The sequence below is a fragment of the Triticum dicoccoides genome, chromosome 3A (genome assembly GCF_002162155.2).
Source record: "Triticum dicoccoides isolate Atlit2015 ecotype Zavitan chromosome 3A, WEW_v2.0, whole genome shotgun sequence".
NCBI lineage: Eukaryota > Viridiplantae > Streptophyta > Magnoliopsida > Poales > Poaceae > Triticum > Triticum dicoccoides.
Window position 1 is genome coordinate 210,655,312 of NC_041384.1, and position 8,903 is coordinate 210,664,214.

Genomic DNA, 8,903 nt, shown 5'->3' on the forward strand with positions numbered 1-8,903 from the left:
TTGCCACCCCTCCAGATGTGGGTGGTGAAGAAAAAGAACTAATCTCTTATGAAAGGTCTGGTCTCCAGACAAACTTAAATGTGCGAAGAATTTGCTGGAGACCTGAATATACTTGAAAGGACGCAAGCTAATCATGAAGAAATGTGTTTTCATTTCTCACGTCCTCATACTGCTTTACCTGTTCTATCGCTTGATGAATCTGATCTAATGAAATTGATGTCATATTCTTCACTGATGAAGTATATGAGTTCGTAAGATGCACTAATTCATCTGCAGGATGATCAACCCAAAGCCACTGAGTGGGTCCTCGACAGTGGATGTACAAATCACATGACTGGTGACAGGAACTTATTGATGGACACTGCTTTATCTCCATCGCATCTGAAGCATATCACATACAGTGACAAAGGCAAAAGGAAGACATTGGGTCTAAGTAGGGTTGCAATCTCAAAGGATTGACACATGGACAAAGTCATGCTTGCCGAGTCCTTAGGGTTCAACCTCATGTCTATCTCAATGCTTTGTGATCTTGATATGGTTGTTGTCTTTGTCAAGTATCATTGTGTTGTGACCATGGAAGCTAACAATTCCAAAGTCTTCGAAGGCTTTAGGAGAGGAGATTTGTATATTGTTGATTTCTCTACAGGACCACAACATGCTACATGTCTACATGCAAAAGCTTCAGAAGTGGCTATGGCATCGACGACTTGGTCACGCTGGCATGAGGAACTTGCACATGCTCGCAAAGAAGAAGCATGTCATTGGCATCGAGGGTGTCAAATTCCTCAAGGACCATCCGTGTCGAGCTTGTGAAGCTGGAAAGATGACCAAGGCCAAGCATCCCTCAAAGACCATCATGACTACCAATCATCCATTTGAATTGCTTCACATGGATGTCTTTGGCCCTACTGATTATGCCACATTTACTAATGCTACATCTTTATATGGTTTTGTCGTTGTTGATGACTATTCTCATTATACATGGGTGCATATCATCACTTATAAAACTGAAGTGCAGGAAGTCTTCAAACGATTTTCCTCGAGGGCTTCAACCAACTTTGGTGTAAAGATCAAGCACATCAGAAGTGACAATGGAACTGAGTTAAAGAATACTAGTCTTGATGATTATCTTGATGAACGTGGTATTACTCATGAGTTATCTGCTCCTTATACTCCTTAGCAGAATGGCGTCGTGGAGCGCAAGAACAAGACTCTTGTTGAGATGGCTGCACTATGCTTGATGAGTACAAGACGCCTCCTCGCTTCTGGCCTGAGGCAATTGATACTGCGTGCCACATCCTCAATAGAGTATATCTTCACAAATTCTTCATATGAACTCCTCACTGACAAGAAACCCAATGTGAGTTATTTCAAAGTCTTCGGTGCTAAATGTTAGATTAGATATCCTCATCACAATTCTAAATTCGCACCAAAAGCACATGAAGGTTCTATACTTAGTTATTGTCGGATTTCGGGTTCCGACAGACCCTTGAGGTTCGAACACTGGGGTGCGCGCGGAGATCTCTCCCTTACCGATCTACGCCCAATCTCCTCGCGTGATTTTAGCTGGAAACAATGAATAACACAAGGGACACAAGGTTTATACTGGTTCGGGCCACTGTTGTGGTGTAATACCCTACTCCAGTGTGTGGTGTGGTGGATTGCCTCAAGGGCTGATGAGGATCAGTACAAAGGAAGAACAACCTCGCGAGAGGTGTTCTTGAGCTGGTGCGATGAACTGCTAGGGTGAGTTCAGTCGCCTCTCCCTCTCTCTCTCTCTGCTAGGGTTCTACCAGCTTTCTGGGTGTCCCTCCTCCGTGGTGGCTAGCTCTATTTATAGAGGCCCTGGGCCTCTCCCCAAATAATGAACGGGAAGGGCGCCACCAATTGGCCATTTTTAAGGGGAACATATAGTACAAGTTATCCTGACCAAAGGCGGGCTTCGGCTGCAAAAAGCACTGCTGATGACGCCGTCTTGGGCTCCACGGTGACCTTCGTCCTGCCGCTCTGCTGGTCTTGGTCTCATGGCACCGGAATGGCAACCTTTGCCTGATGCCTTGGCCTGTGCTTGCCCCCTTTGCACCAAAGGGGAAACAAGGACACTGCGCAGGCCGGCGCCCACCTGGTCTCGATCGTCATGGCTTGCGTCACGGGTTCCTTGCGAGGTACCCCTGCCTTGATCTCTCCGCCTCCTCGCGAGCCTGCCTGATGAGGCTGCCTCTAAGGAAGCTTCCTATCGTCCGCCCCGCAAGGGTCTTGAGCTTGAGCTAATGAAGATGGGCCGCACTGGGCCCCCACTTGATCCACGCCACAGGCCGCAGGCAGGCAAGTCTGGGGACCCACGTTCCTAGAACGCCGATAGTAGACCCCAGGCCCAAGGCGCGCTCAGGCTTGGCCTAGCAGGAAAGCGAAGGGGCAAGCGCGAAGCGTCGCGGGCCCTAAAAGCCTGCGGCTTTGGGCGCTGCGTGGCGATTGATTAGACGTGGGCGACTGCGCTTCCCCATGATGCCTCGGCGACCGCACGACTTGATAAGTCCCTGAATGCAGAGAAACCGGTCATGATTACCTGCGATCATGGTGCATAGCGGTTGGCCTCCTCCGGCTATAAGTACGGGGCTGGGCAAGCCCCTTCGGCCCGTCCCTTCTTGCTGCTCCTTTCCTTCTTCTCGATCACTCGCTGCCCCCATGGCTCCAAAGAGACTCTCGGCCGCGGAGAAAGGAAAGGCCCATCAGGCTAGGCCTGACTCCCCCCCGGCCAAGCATGGCCGAGGCTGCCCTCGGAAGTATACCACGGTCCCCGTGGTGGCCTCCCGCGGCCATGGAGGCGGTTCTCGGCGCGGTGGTGAGCGCATGGTTGCCGACGGGGGGCACGCCGTGGGTGTGCGCCCCCCTAGGCCATGCTTTCGCTCTGCGGAGGTGCTGCCAGAGTTCGTCGTGTGGTCGGCGGACCCATCCAGCACCAGGCTCCAGCTCCCCCGTTTCTTCGTAGATGAACTGCCGACCAGCGCCCGGTGCGGCTTCTGGCTCCAGGCAGACGGATGCTGTAGCAGGGCATCCTAGGCGTCACTGGAGGTCTCCGTTTCTGGGAAGGGAGCTCTGACACGCGGCTGGCAAACGTTTGCCCATGCGCGGGGCCTGAGCCGTTGGTGCACCCTGTACTTCAAGTTTGATGGCGACGCTACCCTCTACGTGAGGGTATTCGGGGAAGACGGTTGCCGTGCCGGGTGCTGCCCTGAAGACGACGACCGCGGCCGCCTGCCCAGCCCCGGCACTGACCAGGATGAAGATGGCGACTGGCGTACAGGCGGCGGTGCTCGGGGTTCGCTGAGCTTCGGTGACCCCCTCTCAGGAAGCAGCTCCTCCAGCGGGGGCCATGACTAGCCTCCTCGCCGTCGCGCCCGCCTGGGTGAAGGTAGCGGGTTAGCCCGCCGTCACGCCCCGGTGAAGCGAGAGGAGGGATCCGCCTTAGCCCCAGGAGCAGCTCGAGCCTTCGCTGTGGGTTGGCGCAGGACGAATCGCGCTCGTTTTGTTTTCTTTCTTATCTTGCGCAAAAATAGAAAGTAATGTAGGGCCCCGCGGGGGCGTATTAGAACTGCTGCTGTTTAACCATCACGTTGTTTCCGCTATTTCTGCACCGTGTTTTTGTGCCGCGCACCCATGTGCGGGAACTATTTTAGCTCGGTGGGGCTTGGCGCGGTCCTCGCCTCCCGAGGCCGTGGCCTCCTCATGCGCTTCATGCCCTGCAAGGATCAGTAGGAGGGGTAACTTACGGTCTTAGTTGTGGGGGCGATCAGCCCAGGTCCTACGCTCGTGTCGCGATGCACATGGGGCACGGACTGGGAGGGGTGCTCCCGCAGAGGACTCGAATAGGAAAACTCCAAACGATCGGGGCAGAAAACACTCGCGCGGGCGCCCGCGAACCTCCCTCGCGAGACTTGTGCGAGAGAAAATGAGGCAAGCGAGGGCGAAAGATAAAGAGTCACAAGCCAGGAACGTCAGCAACTCCAATAAAACTTCAAACGGGAATAAACAAGCCAACTGCAGAAAGCAAATGGGAAAGCCACGTCCGACACCTATTCTAGTCTTCGACGTCTTCTCACCAGCGCGGAGCTAAGTGCTGCCACTGGGCGTGGGCGGGAGCCCTCGAGGCCCGAGGGTGTCACTCCGGAGACTCCGGGGCGTGTACAGCCCCACTCATTATTACGTGAGAGTGTCATGTGCGGCGAGCTTCACAGGCATTGGCCTTCTTCACAGGCACCGGGCCTTTCTCGAAATGCGGCAGCTTCACAGGCATTTGCCTTCTTCACACGCACCGGGCCTTTCCCAAAACGCAGCTTCACAGGCATTCGCCTTCTTCACAGGCACCGGGCCTTTTCCAAAATGCAGCTTCACAGGCATTCGCCTTCTTCACAGGCACCGGGCCTTTTCCAAAACGCAGCAGCTTCACAGGCATTCGCCTTTTTCACAGGCACCGGGCCTTTTCTAAAATGCAGTGGCTTCACAGGCATTTTCCTTCTTCACAAGCACCGGGCCTTTCCTAGGCGCTAGGCCTCGCCCAGGGATAGAACCTCCGGAGATGTTGAATGTTCCACGTGTTCTGGATGGGTACCCCCTCCATGGTCTCCAAGCGCGCGGAGCCAGGCCTGGAGACATGAACAACCATGAACGGGCCCTCCCACATGGGAGAGAGCTTGTGCAGCCCCTCCCTGGAGAGAACCTGTCTGAGCACGAGATCCCCTACCTCAAGAGTTCTGGGGCGGATGTTGCGGCAGTGGTATCATTGCAGCACCTGTTGACACCTTGCCTCTCGCAGCGCGGCTTCTCGATGGCGTTCCTCCCCCAGCACAAGATCCGTCCCCCGCATGGCGTCCTGCTGCGTCTCGTCGAACGCCAGGACCCGTGCGGAGCAACGCCTGACCTCATGTGGGAGGATAGCCTCTGCTCCATAGACGAGGAAGAACGGGGTCTCGCCAGTCGGCTTGGTCATAGTTGTGCGGATTGACCACAACACGGACTGGAGCTCGACATACCAGCCCCTACCGCAGGCCTCCAGCTTCTTCTTGAAGGTCCTGGCTTTGAGGCCCCTCAGGACCTCCGCGTTGGCCCGCTCGGCCTGGCCGTTGCTCCGGGGGTGTGCCACCGAAGCGTAGCATATCTGCGTTCCAAGGTTAGCACACTACATTTTGAAGAGATTACTGGTGAATTGCGAACCGTTGTCGGTGATGATGTGGTTGGGCACCCCAAATCGGCTCACGAAGCCCTTGATGAATTTGACCGCAGAGCCTGCCGGGATTGTGCGGACGGCTTCCACCTCAGCCCACTTGGTGAATTTGTCCACGGCGATGTAGAGGTAGCGATAGCCCCCTAGCGCCCGAGGAAACGGGGCCAGAATGTCCAGCCCCCAAACTGCGAACGACCATGAGAGGGGTATAGTCTGTAGACCCCCCGCAGGCTGATGGATTTACTTAGCGTGAAACTGGCAGGCCTCGCAAGCCTTCACAAGCTCAACAGCGTCGTTGAGCGCCGTGGGCCAGTAGAATCCACTGCGGAACGCCTTGCTGACGAGGGTCCGCGACGACGAGTGGTGCCTGCAGTCTCTGCTGTGTATATCCGCCAGTAGCTCCTTCCCTTGCTCTTGGGAGATGCAGTGTAGGGACATGTCATTCGGTCGCTTCCTGTAGAGCTCTCCATCCCTAATGCAATAAGTCGTGGCCTGCCGTGCAACACGCTCCGCTTCCTCCTCATTCTCCCGCAGTGTCCCTTGCATTAGGTAGTTCTTGAGCTCCAGGATCCAACACCCTTCCTGTGGCTCTAACGCCAAGAGCAGGCGTGCCCCTGAGGCTGGGCCGCAGACCGGGGCTCCTCAGGCAGGTGGCTGAGGGAGCTCCTCCCTTGGTTGCGTCATGCTTGATAGTGGCGGTACCGCCGAGGGTTTGAAGAGCCGCTCCTCGAAGACGCCAGACTCCCGAGGCAGCCGCCTGGACGCCCTCTTAGCAATGTCATCGGCCTCCTGATTGGTGCCGCGAGGCACATGCTACAACTCCAACCCCCAGAACTATTTCTCCATCTTGTAAACCTCAGCGAGGTAGGCTTCCATGTGCTCGTCCTTTGGCTCGTATATCTTGTTGGAGAAGTTGACGAGGAGCTACGAATCTCCCTTGATGACGAGGTGCTTTACCCCTAAGGCAATTGCAGCCTTCATGCCTGCTATTAGGCCTTCGTACTCTGCTATGTTGTTGGAGACCTTTTCTCCATGTTGGAAGCAGAGTTGTAAGGCGTAATAGAGTCTGTCCTGGGTAGGGGACACAAGCACTGCGCCAGCTCCTGCACCGTGTCGGGAGAACGCCCCATCGAAGTACATGACCTAGCCGTCCGGTGCTTCACTTCCCGGGGAAAGTGATCGGTCTTCGCCTGCCTCGAGACCCGGCGCTTCTGCCCATTCTGCCACGAAATCTGCAAGTGCGGCTCCCTTGATAACTCTGGTCGTGCTGAATTCTAGCTGAAATGCCTGTAGCTCAATTTTCCATTCAACGACCCTTCCAGCTAAGTTGGGGCTCCTGAGCACTCTTTCCAAGGGGTATGCTAAGACGACTTTGATGGGATGCCCTTGGAAGTAGTGGCGCAGCTTGCGCGAGGCCACTAGTAGCAAGAGGAGGAGTTTTTGAGGCATGGGATACCGTGCCCTTGAGTCCCGTAGCACCGTACTGACGAAGTACACGGGATGCTTGACGAGGTTGAGGGTGTTGGCGCAGCTTGCGTCCTCCAGAGGTCGAGGCGTCTCTTGGGACGATGGAGCTCCCAGTGCTTGGTCACCTGAAGAGGCCTCTCCTGCTCCGGGTGCGTTCTCCTGCTGCGGCTGTTCCTTTCCGGCTGTGGTTGCGGCCTTCGCGAGGCCCTCGTGGCTCTGCTTTGCTTCAGTTCGGACGGTCGATGCAGCCTTGGCACAACGCTCCTCCCTGCCCGCCACCAGGGCCGCGCTGGCGGAGTAGGAGGTGGCCCCAAGGTAGAGCACCAGGGGCTCCCGAGGACGCGGAGCTACCATCACTGGCGAACTGGTAAGGTACCTCTTGAGGTCTTGGAATGCCTTGTCGGCCACTTCAGTCCATTCGAAGGGGCCCTTTTTCTTCATCAGCTTGAAGAAGGGCAGTGCTCGTTCCCCCAGCTTGGAGATGAAGCGTGCCAGCGCAGTCACACGCCCGGTGAGCTTCTGCATTTCTCTGAGGGTCCTCAGCAGGCTCATCTCTTTGACTGCCTTGACCTTCTCCGGGTTGGCCTCGATGCCCCTGTGGGATACGAGGAAACCCAGGAGCTTGCCCAAGGGGACTCCAAATATGCACTTCTCCGGGTTGAGCTGTAGGCCCACTTCGTTGAGGCTTGCAAAGGTTTCTTCAGGTCCTGTATCAGGGTTCTTGCCTCACGAGACTTCACCACAATGTCATCGACGTAAGCTTCAGCGTTCCTCCCGAGATGCCGGCCTAAGGCGATGTGCATCAGCCGCTGAAAGGTCGCGCCTGTGTTGCGCAGCCCAAACGGCATGCACGTATAGCAGTACACTCCACACGGGGTCAGGAAAGCCGTCTTCTACCGCCATCTTGATCTGGGGATAGCCTGAGAAGGCATCCAGGAAGCACAATAGGTCACACTCTATGGTGGAGTCGACTATCTGGACGACGCAGGGGAGCAGAAATGGATCCTGCGGGCAGGCCTTGTTGAGGTTGGTGAAGTCGACACACATGCGCTCTTTTCCTCCCTTCTTAGGAACAATGACCGGATTGTCCAGCCAATCAGGGTAGAGGACCTCGCGAATAACCCCTGCTGCCTCTAGTTTCCGGGTCTCTTGAACGATGAAAGCCTGTTTCTCAGTAGACTGCTGCCTTGCCTTCTGCTTCACTGGGCGCACATTGGGGCACACGTTGAGGTGATGCTCAATCACTTCCCTTGGGACCCCCGCTAACTGATCTGGTTCCCACGCGAACACCTTCTTGTTTGCGCGTAGGAACCTGATCAGTGCCTTCTCCTGCTCGGGCTCGAGGTTGGCCCCTATGGTGAAGGTGGCGCCAGTGGACCCGTCCTCGTCGACTGGTACATGCTTGGTTTCCGGCTTGTCTTGGGTGAATAGCTGCTTCTTTTTAGCCGGCGCAGCCCCCTTGGGCTCAAGGGCGTCGGTGCTAGTGGGCTGCGCCACCGCGGCCGCCCTGAAAACAAGCCGGAGCACCTGCAGCGCATCCCTTGTGTCTCCTGATACGGTGAGGACGCCGCTGCTCCCGGGCATCTTCATGAGGTTGTACGCCGGGTGAGTTGCTGCCATGAACCGAGCCAAGGCCGGATAGCCGAGGATGGCGTTGTAGGGGAGGCCGATGGGGGCGATGTCGAAGTCGATCAGGTCCGTGCGGAAGTTGTCGCAGGTGCCGAAGGTCACTAGGAGGCGGATCTGTCCCAAGGAGGCGGTGGAACCGGCTCAGACGCCCGAGAAAGGCCTGCTGGGTTGGAGCCGCTCCAGCGGCACTTGGAGGAGGCCAAAGGCCACCACCGAGAGCACGTTGAGGCCGGCACCACTGTCGATGTGGGTCCTGGTGACGGCCACCTGGCAGATGGTGGGGGTGCGCAGCATCAGGAGTGCGCCCGAACCAATGGGGTTGAAGGGATGGTCCTCCGAGTCGAAGGTTAGATCGGCCTCGGGCGCCGCCCAGCCCAGGGGGGGGCTTCTCGGCGCTTGGAGGCAGTGCTGATCCGGCGGGCGAACGACTTGAGGTGATGACTCGAGGGTGGTGCCTGGAAGCCACCCAGGAGAGCTGCAACAACGGGCGGCGCTACTACGGCGAAACCAGCGAGGAAGAGGTCGCACAGCTCCTCCCAGGAGGTGACAGAGGCCGTCGGCAGGTGCAGGAGCCACGCGTGCGGGA